Source organism: Syngnathus scovelli, chromosome 16 (assembly GCF_024217435.2).
Source record: "Syngnathus scovelli strain Florida chromosome 16, RoL_Ssco_1.2, whole genome shotgun sequence".
NCBI lineage: Eukaryota > Metazoa > Chordata > Actinopteri > Syngnathiformes > Syngnathidae > Syngnathus > Syngnathus scovelli.
The window spans coordinates 3916264-3929274 of record NC_090862.1 but is presented as its reverse complement, the minus strand read 5'-3'; the positions used below and the strand labels follow the sequence as shown (position 1 = coordinate 3929274).

At 40.0% G+C, this 13011-nt stretch overlaps 1 protein-coding gene across 2 annotated transcripts in view; it reads right to left on the bottom strand.

Moving 5' to 3' along the window:
- Window positions 1–13011, bottom strand: part of grin2aa (glutamate receptor, ionotropic, N-methyl D-aspartate 2A, a) — a 67606-nt gene that overhangs the window by 28195 nt on the left and 26400 nt on the right. The gene's annotated exons all lie outside the window — the stretch shown is intronic.

Genomic DNA, 13011 nt, shown 5'->3' with positions numbered 1-13011 from the left:
TTCTGAATAATTCAATTAAGTCCAAATTGGATTGACGCAGTGCAGACAAGCTGCAGAACTCTCCCAGGTCGAGTTGACTTGGAATGAGGGTTCTATTCACGCTGACTCGCTCAAACACACTCCATTAAACTGAACTCTGGATTGTTTCCCCATTTAATTTATTCCAACATTTGATTGGACGGCACTGACAAGCACTACCGCAGGTGAACAAATTAACTCCATTTATGTCGGTAGATTTGCACTAAATGACTCATTTGTGTGAGGTGGAATGAGACAAAAATAATGGGAGAGGAGCAGGGGGGAGTGAGTATTATATTACCAGACAACCCCCTCCCTCTGGAAATATTCGTGGATAGTCAGATAAAAAATGTTTGGGTAGAAGGGAGTATATAATAAATCTTTATTAATATTTTCTGAAGAATTTGGGGAAGGGTGTAAAAATGATTTTGTGGACCTCCTCAGATTTTGTTGGTGCCCCCATGGCCCCCCCAAGAAAAGAAAAAAAATCCTAGCTCCGCCAGTGCACGTTACCCTAAGACTAAATGTGAAGAACAATTCACTGGGGCCTAAGATCATACATGATGATCCGATGATCACACATTGACAGAGTAGCTTGGAATTGCATTTGTGACCATGTGAATTTTCTCAGCTACGCTACATGCATGACCAAGCATTTGCTTCCCTAGTACGATGATGCCCTCAACTGTGTGGTCAATGTTAGCAATAATTGTGCATCTTATTTGCCTCTCCTATATGAAGACTGTTTTTTTTTTTTTCTCCCGTCCTGTGTATGTGAGCTTGTACGCTTTAATGTCATAGAAACTCGAGTAATGCTGGAGCATGGTGGCTAGGCAAGGAGGTCATGTTGTAAGACTTGTCACTTTCGGTCTTCATCACAGCGGGAGTCAACACTCACACTTTGCACCAATGCGGGGCTAACTGTGACGAGCAGGGAGATTTAGGAATGTTGGCTCGACAGTATATACAGTATTAATTTTGCATATTTTGATCCCCTCTTAAATGAATAGTTATAAAATGATAGATAGCAGTTGTGATTTTTTTTTTATGCAACAGTTGGAATTTGTGTAGCACTTCATGACTAGCAAAATCTATTTGTATTAAATGTGTTTGAATTGTTTTTTGTGGTACATAGGTATAAATTATATAGATTTATGTAAAAGTTAATTTTACAAAATTGTGAGATTTCTGTGACATGAACAAACAGGAGAATTTGGCAGGCATCAAGCATTGTCTGGTTTATTAGCACACATGCATAAATGTGCAAACATAAGCTCACCCTGCTAAAAATCAAGAATACTTGAATACTTGTCATATTGAGTAAAGAGATGTTTTCATTTGAACGGCTGCACTAGTGTCACAAACAGCATGTTACATGCTGAGCTCTAAAGCCCGCGAGTGTTCACTGGAGGAGAGCCTCAATGATATGACAAAAAAAAAAAATCCTCTGTCGCACGTTGCTAAATATAACCAGACATGGATAGAAATAGCAGCAGCAAAACAATACAGATGGATTTTTTTTTTTTCGGGGGGTAAAATTCCAAATGGGCAATGCTCAGAGTCACCACAGCCAAATAATAATAAAAAAAGATGCATATTTTCCAGATTCATCATTCCTGTGCATTTCCCATTAAAAATGAGCCTATTATATTAATGCAAATTAGGTACTAAAATCTGGAATGTGTTTTGGACACCAAACATCCAGTGGCTTTCCACTAATTTCACCCTCATACATATGTCGATAAAATCCTACGCATGATGTCACAGGCGAGTATTTTTGGCAATAAATTTCCATGGCTCAAACACACTCAGAGAGGAAGAAACTTACTCTAAGTGTATAGCACGATGGCAGCATTGTATATATGTGTGTGTGTGTGTGTGTGTGTGTGTATATAACTGCTGTGGTTTCTCTGTCAGGACTTTTTAACAAGCAGCCAAGCCCCCCACGGGGAAACACTGACAAAATAACATCATCCCCTCTCTCTCTCTCCCCCCCTCCCCTCCCTGCCTCTATCTTGGTCTATGCATTTGCTTCACTCTCCCACTCTAATAAGTCCAATATCTTCCTCCCAGTGTCTTCCTTTAGTTTCGTTAACTCACTGTCCAGGAGGTGTGTTTTTTTTTTTCTCACCCTTCCCCTGATCTAAACTGCGCACTCCCACCCACACCTTATGTACCGTACTTTTCGGACTATAAGCCGCAACTAAAATTCATGATTCAGGGTTCAAAATTTGAGTAGTCTGAAATTTACGGTATTTATAAAGGCCGATACTTTGCTGCACTCCTCTGGGAAACAGTTTATTTAACAAGTTAGCATCATGAGCATTCAGAAGTGGATTTTTAAGTCCATCCCCAAAAAAAATCATAATACCAAAGGAACTTCAAATGAGAGGCTCCGAATGGTTTGCTGTCGTCATTCCCGGGTCATCATTACGAAAGTTGTCAAGTTGCCAGCAGCAGCAGTAGGAGCAGCAGCAGCAGCAAGCATCGTAATTATTCTCTTCATCTTAGCTGTCTTAGCCGCTCGTGCTGTCCTAATCTCATCCTCCGGCATCGCCTCCTTTTACTTGCTGCTTCTTTCTTTGCTGCTTTCATTTGAAGGTTTCTTGTCCTACTTTCCCTCTTTGCTTTGTACCCAATTATCAATTCCTAACTCCTAACTATCGTTCTCTGCGGAAGCACTTCTTCCTCTTAATCCTTCGGCACACATTTAAAAGAATACATCGATAGCGTGATTTAATTTAGCGAAGCTACGATCGAAATAAAAGTAGAAATTAGATGATGGGATTTTTTGTTTTGATAATTATCACTGATAACAATTTAAACCCTATTTATACTTCCAAAAATGATCCCCAAAACATTCTAATATAATTTTTCACACGCTGACAAAATTACATTTAATAAAAAACGGCTTAAAGATCAATAAATGAAAAAAATGCAGAAGTACAAAAATGCAGATTTATGTCATTGTTGCGCAATGCACAAAGACCAATAATTCCCTTCCTATTCATCATTGTCAAAAAAACGAATCAGAATGAGAAAAAAATCACAAAATTTAATCACGCAATTTAAATCAAATAATCAAATTATTTTACAATTATTTACAATTTGAATAATGGTCAAATGACAGGGCAATGATAGATGGACTCTTATACAAAAAAAGACATATACATAATAAAAGGCGTTCCATCGCTCATCTTATTACCCCCGCCGCTTCAAGTTGACATACAACCATGTGGGGTTAAATCAATAACGCATAATTTGCTGATCGCAAAAGCTGCATCAGTCAGCTGTTATGGCCGTCACTAACTATGCTGCTGACAGTATCAGTGATTCATCAGTGCAGCCAGTGACAGACACGCACTGACACAGAGAGACCTACTTTCAAGGAGGACGCAAACCTAGCTGGGTGGCGGCCGGGATGGGATGCCATTGGGATGGATGAAACGAGCGGCGGGAAGATAAATGCGGAGAAGAGCACAGAGAGGATGGCCAACATTGAAGAGGGGAAAAAGAGAGCAAGCGGGAGGATGTATTGGTTGTGTTACAGATTATGAAGAGAGTTCAGCATGACTGGAGCTCGCGTCATTTATTTTATTGTCACGGGTAAGATGAAACAATCCAGTTTCATTTTGCTGCATTTTTCACTCATTTAACATAACACAACTAAGTTTTAAATGTCTCTTTAGAGAAGAAGAATTAAATCCTAATTAGAAGCAGTTGCAGTACTTGGCTGCAACCACTAGAGGCGCTGTTGGTTAAGCTTCAAATACTTTTGCTGCTTCCTTCCAAATGCTTTATCATTGCTTACCATTGATATTGGAACGAGTAAAGGACAGAAAGATTGAAAGTGAGCTGTTTTCCCATATGGATCCAAGCAGTAATGCAAAGGCATAGATTTCCCCTTTACATTGACAAAGTGCACAGTAAGTGCTCTTCCCCCCAACCCCATCATCATCTCTAAACTTTCCCATTCCCAGTTTGATTGGATGCCAAGCCAAGCCTGCAGAGTAATTGGCTGCTTTCAATGGCCAAACAGAAGGACAGCACCCCTGGGAGGAGTCCATCAGGCCAGATCTGTTAACAAAGTGCAGACTTTTACACCCAAACAAACTCTGGGCCAGTAAGGGACAATCGTAAATTGTGATTTTCATCTTTAGGAGGAAAATATTTGAATTATTACCAGATCCGTGACAGGAAAGATTAAATGCGGCTGATATACGTACCGTAAATTTCGGACTATAAGCCACTTCTCAAATTTTGAACCCTGAATCACGAATTTTACCTGTCTTATAGTCCAAAAATTACGGTAATTGTAGGGAAGCTAGTCAAAGTTCAAACGGTCACAGAACCCCGGCGAGCAACTTTGACGGAAAACAAAAATGAGTCAGCGATGACGCCGGTTGGAGGCAAACAAACATCTTGGAGTATCGGGGTCGTCCTCACGCAGCCTCGCTGGAGGAGCGAGGATGGTAATGTTATCTGACTTGAGTCGTGAGTGGACACAAGCATCTGTGGCTCTTTGCTATTTCAACAGAGAGGGAGCGACTCAACTGGGTCAAAAACACATTTGTACAGCCAGGTTTGATTAGCACAGCCTCTCTGGTGGGCCACCGACCAGAACATTTGTGCAATGGAGCTGATAAACCACAACAAGTCTTCTCAATTTTTATACTGACATTGAAGGAAAGCCTTGAACATGCAGGCTGGAAGGGATGACGAAGAATGATAAATATTTACCAGATTTTACACACTATAAGTCACGCTTATTTTATGTCGGCCGGCTGGTCATGTGACGTGTTTCTGTTGCCAACTCGAATCTGTCAAATGTGAACCATAAAAGATTCAATTGGCACATTAGTAATAATTTAATCGAAAAAAAATACTGTTGATGATATTGACAATATCTTAAAATATTAAAATAACTGACATAAGTTTACCCTGCTTATTAGTAACAAAAGCTTCAACCTTCAACTCATATTCATGAAAAGCCGTCTTGCAAAAAAATATAAATAACACAGCTGCAAGCTAAATACATTGAATTTTCTTTGTCGGAACTGCTTTGAGAAAATATGGACTTAAATATTTCCTCAGTTGTGCAAGGCCTTATCAGCAAGGGAAAAGGAGATGACCCACTTTAAAGCTCCTCTGTAGTTTCAAATCATCTTTAGAGGAAAAAAAAGTCGTGGCCAAGAATATAGCGCGGACATGAATGGGAAAAAAAAAATCACCTAAAGATGACAAAAACATTTGCAGTTTATTTGACATGTCAGCTTTGAGTTTAATCTTTTTATTTGACCAATTCCTCCCTCATGTCCTCCTATTGTCTCTCTCATCTCCGCTCCCTCTGCTGCTCCGCCTTTATTTCTACTCATCCCTTCATCTCTCTCGGTGTCTTTATGGATGGGCTATGAGCTTCCAGTGATTTGTTTGGAAGCCTTCTCCTCAGACCCCCCGTGGACTGCTGCAATATTAATGAACGAGCACATATGCATACTGTAGATAGATGCGCTTGGCATCTGGGAAAACCAAAAATGGGGCAGAAACAGTGGAAGTGAAAAAGTACTAATTTGCAAATCAAAGACATTATGAGTCACGTATTTATAGGCGCTTCAGCCAAGGGGAAATCTCGCACTCTTTTTCACTTTTAATTTTCCTGCTTGTCTCCATTATGTATCTTGCTGCTTTGAGTGTGAATGGCTTTGATTCACATTCGTTATGAAAAGCCCAATTGGGAACGTCTGAAGTCGTGCGGCGCCTAAATGAAATGAACGTGTGAGCTGTATGTTTTGGTAAATGATTAGACGGCTTTCTTTTTTTTTTCTTTCTATGTGAGGCATGAGACAACACCTTGTACATTCAAATAGCTACAAAAAAATATTTTTAAAATCTTCCTTTGGGTGTTCTTGACTATGAAGCTATGTGAAGAAACAAGTGACTAAAAAATATAGCAATATTATTGAATAATATATATATTATATTATAAATAATATATCTAATATTATTTAAAAATATAGCAATATTATGGGAAGGATTATACTCTAATTATTATTACAATTAAATACATACTGCATGCATGATTATTATACTATTTGAGAAATAGTGTAGCAATATTATTAAATAATATATATATTTATATTATAAAAAATATTAAATAATATATCTAATATTATTAAAAAATATAGCAATATTATGGGAAAGATTATACATCCATGTTTCTAATTATTATTACAATTAACAAAATACTGCATGCATGATTATTATACTATTTGAGAGGAGAGAAAAACACAGGTGAAGTGGAACTAACAACCAGCTTGCATTTTCCCTTCTGGAGTATTGTCACTAAAGCACAGAAACAAAACAGACACACATTAGGCAGTGCACGTTTTTGCAAATTATGAAATGCTTCAATTTTACCATTACAGCACACGAATGCAGCATCTATTCTCCCCCAATGTCCGCAGGCTGAAAACAGCACACACGCAATCATGTCTCAGCATGCAATGAGAAACCACGCTAGGGAGAAAGCTGCCTAAAATAAAATATTATGCATTTTTTACTTCATGAATTATATTCAAGGAATTATTCACCAAATCAAATGCAGAGTGGAACTAGATGTATTTTGGTCTTGGGGGGGAAAGAATCGATGTCTGAACTCTGTGGAACCGCACTGGGATATGTTGATGATGGATTCGCTAAAGACTGAGTCAGTGGAGTCCTTCATCAGAGGCTGACTGAAAGTGCTTTGGGCATTCAGATAAAAACTGCAAGATCGACTGCACTTTCTGGATTGATAAGGACTTTCCAAGTTCATCTGGATTTCAAACAACTGATGAATTACACTTTTGTTGTACCGATACCAATCTTATGTAAGGTATCGGAACTTGTGCAGGCCTCTTGTTGTCATTATATGATCAGGACCTAAGAGAAAAAATGTCCCATTAAAATGCAGATGCTTAGAATTAGAAAAATAATAATAATAATGTCAAGCATTTTCTAAAAAAAAAAAAAAATGTTCATATTATAAATAAATACAATATATAATATCCTAAAATATTCACAATAAACATATTTTGGATTATTATGTTTTGGGAGGAAATATTTACGTACTATGAATACTAGTTACTAGTGGTATCGGTTGCCTTGTATCGGTATCAGTGAATTGACTGCTGGTATCGGTCTGAAAAAAGCGGTATGGAGCATTTTTACATTTCAAATTTTTACCTCAAGTGCACTGAGCAGTTCCAATCTACTGGACTCCCTTTTTATACTTGTGCAGTGTGGTGATATGTATTATTAAAGTGGCAATTTCAGAAAATTGTACTTTCCAATGAAAATAACACTGGGCAGCTTGTAGCAGAAGATGGTGGCTAAGTGGTGGAAAGCTAAACTGGCCAACCTGACATGAGTGATCAGTGGAGTGTAAAAGACTGATTTGCGCGGCCAAAATTGTTCATGTTCATGTGTGTCAGGGCCATTTTGTCCTATTGCTTGGTTTCCCTCTTCCCCTATCGCTTCTCCCACATTAGCCCCTCCCTCCCCTGTTTCGCACGCTCCCACTGCAGTACAGTCTTTATCCTATTACAGCCTCCTTGCTTCTGTGGAGCACTTTCGCTTGTCGACACAATGAAAACTGGCAGGATGCATTACTTGGCACACTCCTCTCTGGTTCTGCCTCCCACCCACCCTTCCTTCCTTTCTCTTTTCACTCCTGAGTATTTTTTCCTTTCTCCAGCTTTCGCATCCATGGCAAGTTTGCTTGATGCTCACTTTGTATTTTTTTTCCTGCGTTAAATGAATCATTCTGTTACTCACTCATCCAACATCTGTTTGCCAAAACCACTTGTAAGAACAATGCTTTGCCAAGCTTTTGTTCTAAGGAGGAGCTCGGAACTCAAAAGCCTTCTTGAAAAAACACCCTCAGGGAAAGATTAGCTTTACTAACCCCTTTAGCCCATTCTGGGTTCATCCCAGGATCTCCACCTAAAGTAAATACCGTATTTTCCGCACTATAAGGCGCACCTAAAAACCTCCAATGTTCTCAAAAGTGCGCCTTATAATCAGGTGCGCCTTATATATGGACCAATATTGAGCCACTACAGCAGGTGTGTCCAAAGTCGGGCCAAATTTTTATATCTTATATATGGACAAAGTTTTAAAATGGGCCATTCATTGCAGGTGCGCCTTATAATCCGGTGTGCCTTATATATGGACAAAGTTTTAAAATGGGCTATTCATTGCCTTATAATCCGGTGCGCCTTATAGTGCGGAAAATACGGTACATTTAAAATTATTTGCAATGTACCATGAAGATATCTCCAACATGGAGCAACAACAATGCACTTTTTATTTTGAATGCATCCCAATAGGGTTCCATTTGCTCTGTGCATCTCACAGGTCCTTTTGTGAGCTTGGCAAGGAATCAGAGAAGCCCCCGCTGATGGGAAGGGCTCTGAATAAAGCAGAGGTTTTATTTGACGAGCCCTTCATATGGGAACACGATGGCCTGCTGGAACGTACCGTGCAGAGTGAGCTGATCTTTTTATCTGTCCATTCCATATCCTATTAGAGTATCACCTTCCATCTCATATGCCATTCAAAGCTTTAACAGCTTTTATGCTAAGGTGCACATTCTCGTCTCTCTACTCTCATTTCTTCTCACTATTAGTAAATATTCCCACTACAAGATTTAATACACAAACAAACATCGGTGGGGACATTTTTAAATCGTGCTTATTGGTTGACTGCTTCCCAATACAATCAACTGTTTAATCACCTCCTCGGATAATTTCTGTTTTCTGCATAAAATGAGCATTTGAATCAGTTTTTTGTTGAGTTTGTGCCTGATCGAGGCAGATTGACACCATTATGTCTTCTCTTCCTCCCGCCTCGCCATAAGCCAATTCATCCTAATTACTCAACTATTAAGCAGCTTTGGATCGGTACAGCTATGACTGTAATTGTGGGGATGTGAGGACTTGAGTGTGCAGAAGGGGAGGGGGGGGGGGGGGGATTGGATGGGATTCTATGGAGTGGGAGAAAGAACAAATTTCATCATCTTTCACCAAGATCCCCACTGCTTCACCTTTGTTTGCTCCCTTGCCACCCCCATCTTCTCTGCTCAAACTACAATGGCTGCAACCAGGCGTGAAGTTTTAGACAAAAGAAAAGAAGGTGTAAATTATTGAGGAATGAAAAGACTTTGGTTTGGGTTCATTGCGGATAAGCAGTCCCAAATTATGAAGTATTATAAAGTAGGTCCGTGTGTTAGACTTCTCTACTTCAAAGATCTCTCTCATCTTATTCGTCGTCCTTCACGATATTAATTTGTTCCATTTTTCTACATTGCCTCAAATGTGCATCATGCCATCTTTTGTTGTCTCGTCATGCAGAGGCGGAGCTAGGATGTTTTGCTTGGGGTGGCTAAGGGGCCAGCAAAACTATAGTTTTCTTTTTTTTAATTTTTACAAAGCCAAGAAATTCTTTAGAAAACACTGATAAAGAGTCATTATATATCCCTTAAGGGGGACAAGAGGAAATGTTGAAAAAAAATCCTGAGAAAAACAGAAAATACCCAAAAGTCTTACTTTTACTACTGAGAATTTTTCGTTTTGTTTTTTGTTTCATAACACTGACTCTGAAAATTATTCAGTAGTCTAAATTGTCAATGATTTTGCTTTTTGAACAAAATATAAATGCCCAAATCTCAAATAATGTTTTCTGATGCCGAGTGATTCAAAATACACACCACTTATCTGGCTGTGTGCGACACAAACCATGTCCGAGTTTTGGAAGCTATTCCCATCATCAAGAATAAAAGTTGAAACAGTCTGGATTCATCTAGTATCTTTAAAATCCCCCCACCCCATCGTTGACTCTCTCACCCATTCCAAATCCTGTCTTATCACATCCTGTTCTCCCCCCAGCTTCTTCTCATCATCCCACTCAAAGTCTTTCACTAATGAGTTCCTCCTACTTGGCTTTCCTCCTCTCTGCACATGACATGGTTTGTCTCAGTTCTGTCCTATTCTGTGAAGAAAAAAATTGAAACTAAGGGAGGTGGAAATAGGGGACACTGACTTCAGAGATGTGACTAATTACATGGAAATGGTCGACATTTGTGTTTGCTGCCTCGTAACTGTTGGGGGTGTTTGGCATTCTGCAGGAGGTCAAAAATGGAGCAGAGAAACCTTGAAAAAATGCCACCAAAATAAAGACGCCATTATAAGGAATGTTATTCAAAGTGGCATTGAAGCTTTCATTTTAGTTATGTGACTTTATGGGTCAACCTTCAGAGCACACGGGTCCTTTTTTGATTCCTTTCACATGACTCATACTGCATTTAACTTGTCTCTTATCTTCATTCAACACATCCCCGAGGCTTGAATTTAGTTTCCTCATTGATTTTGGCTTCTAGCATTTCACTTTAGTACAACAAATTCCCAAATCAAAAATTACATCCATGGACTGTTGCTAATAAGTAAATCAACATTTTATAAACCCCTGGGAGTGTAATGATTATTGAGCTTGTGCGCCACGCTACATGACACATGCAAGCAAAAACACGTCGAGAGAGTTTAATCATTATCGACAGACCTCTCGTTAACTATAAAACAATACACTGGAAAGAAAGCAATGTACCGTATTTTCCACACTATAAGGCGCACTGGATTATAAGGCGCACCTTCAATGAATGGCCCATTTTAAAACTTTGTCCATATATAAGGCGCACCAGATTATAAGGCGCACTGAGAAAATTGGAGGTTTTTAGGTGCGCCTTATAGTGCGGAAAATACGGTATTAGCATTGTTTGGTCAGTTCCTCCATTTTGAAAATTCCAAGAAACATCTTTTGTACCTTGTAGCTTCACCAAACCTAGAAAACAGCGAAGCCTTTCCTCTCAATCACCACATTACTTCTTCATAGCAACCTTTCCTTTCAGTCCAATCCCATCTCTATTGATCAACCTGGCTGCTTTTGTTACGGTTAAATGAAGCACATAGACTCGACCAGACCTGATGGCCGAGTCTAATTCCCTGCTCATGACACTCATTCTTTACTAAGCTCCAACGGGCTAATTGAGTTTAGAAAGGGTGGGGACCTGCCATGAGGGGATGGACGGAGACTCAAAAGACTGTCTTGATGAACACTGGATAGAAAAAAAAGGTCAGCATGATCAAGTCACGGCGGCCTGTCACGTCCTCCGTTGCCTGATGAAAGAGGCCGAAATGATAGAGACAGACGTCCATGGCAATGAGGTTAGCGAAGACGTGCTAACAGAAAGCGTTCATGCTTATCCCCTTCGCTCTCACATAGAACTCAAGATGGAAATTCACACAGTGGGAGGGGGGAATTCTCATCAGCTGGCTGCCCTCACGAGAGAAATAGTTTGGTGGATGTATTTTCTGCCGAGCGTGTCATTAATAACAGCGCATGTGCCGATTGTAATAAACGTCAACTTCAAGTTGAGCCGTGATTTAAAATGCGACGCATTCAATCTTGTATGTCGAGAAGTGAATCAGTATTGTGGAGCCATATAAATATATTTTTACACACACATGGATGACGCATTTCTCTGAGGTCATCTCCCGCGTCACACTGCTTTTGCCACAGGGAACAAAACATGATAACGCAAGTATAACCCTTTTTCAACTCAGGAAGTTCCTACATTCAATTTTGCATTCTCTGAGCTTCTTCTGGATGACAACCAATGCACGGTGAAAAATCCTGCAGCGGAACCAAAGTATAGTCACACCTGGACTTACGACATGACACGGTCTATCGGTTACAGAGTTCCGCCAAGTGGAAAAAAAAATATTTGGCATGTCTTGTTTGATCTTTTTATATTGGAATTAGTCAAGCTGGCTCAGGAGATGAAATATGTTCTGATTGATATCTTTTTTATCAAATTGATCAGAACCATGGTAGTGTGAGCTCAGGCAGATGTTCCCTGAAAATATCTGGACCACCAATCTGTTCTTGTGGGTGGTGGTGGGAGGGGGGGGGGCCTCTATCAATGTGTTATTTTCTGGATTTACATCACGAGATACAGTGGTCAGATTGCATTATCCGGGACCTGCTCCTGCTCAGCGGAGGGACAGCTGCTGCCAACACAGAGACAGATTTGCAGTGCTAGCCTCCACTTTCTGGCATGGACATATGTGGGTTGCCGGGGGCTACGGCTGTCACAGGCTGTAGCTCTTCACCGAGCTAGCTGATGCGAGCGGATGGGGTCAATGTGATTGGTTGATAAGAACACAACGCTTTGGTGTGTGTGTGTGTGTGTTTGTCTTTCTGCCTGCTTTTCTGGGCCTGTCTGCTTGACTAGTTTCCTGTTTGTCCATCTGTCTACATATCTGTCTGTCTGTGTGCAGGTCTGCTTTTTTATTTATGCTTCCTTCCTACCTGCTCGCCAAGTCTGACCATCTCAGAAGATAAAAGTAGGAATATTTTAATTGGTTAGCTGTTTTTTTTTTTTTTAGTCAAGCGACATCATATCAGTAGTTGATTGGATTGAGGATGGACGGAGTATATAGATAATACAAATGAGGAGCCAGGATGAATGAAGAATGAAGACCAGATGAACAAAGGAAGGAGAAATGAAAAGACAGATGTAAAGAGGGAGCAAAAAAAAAAAAAGAGCGAAGGAGGGAGCAAGAGTGCTGCAGTGTGACACATCAGCATTCCGAGCACAACTGCGGAAAGCGGCGCAACAAACGCAACAACCGCAATCTCTCACTCCTTCGCTCTTACGGTCACGCAAACACACACTTGCACAGCACTAAATGGTTTATCTTGTAAAACACACACGCACACACAACATAAAGCTCATTCAAGTGTCCGGTCATAAAGTCTACCGTGCGTTATCTGCACTCGCGCACACACGGAGTGCTGCAAAGCTCCTCCCCAGCGTCACATGCCGCTCAGGATACATTAACTTGATGCTTGATTGATATTGATTGTCTGACTGATCGAACTTATCTTTGATTGACT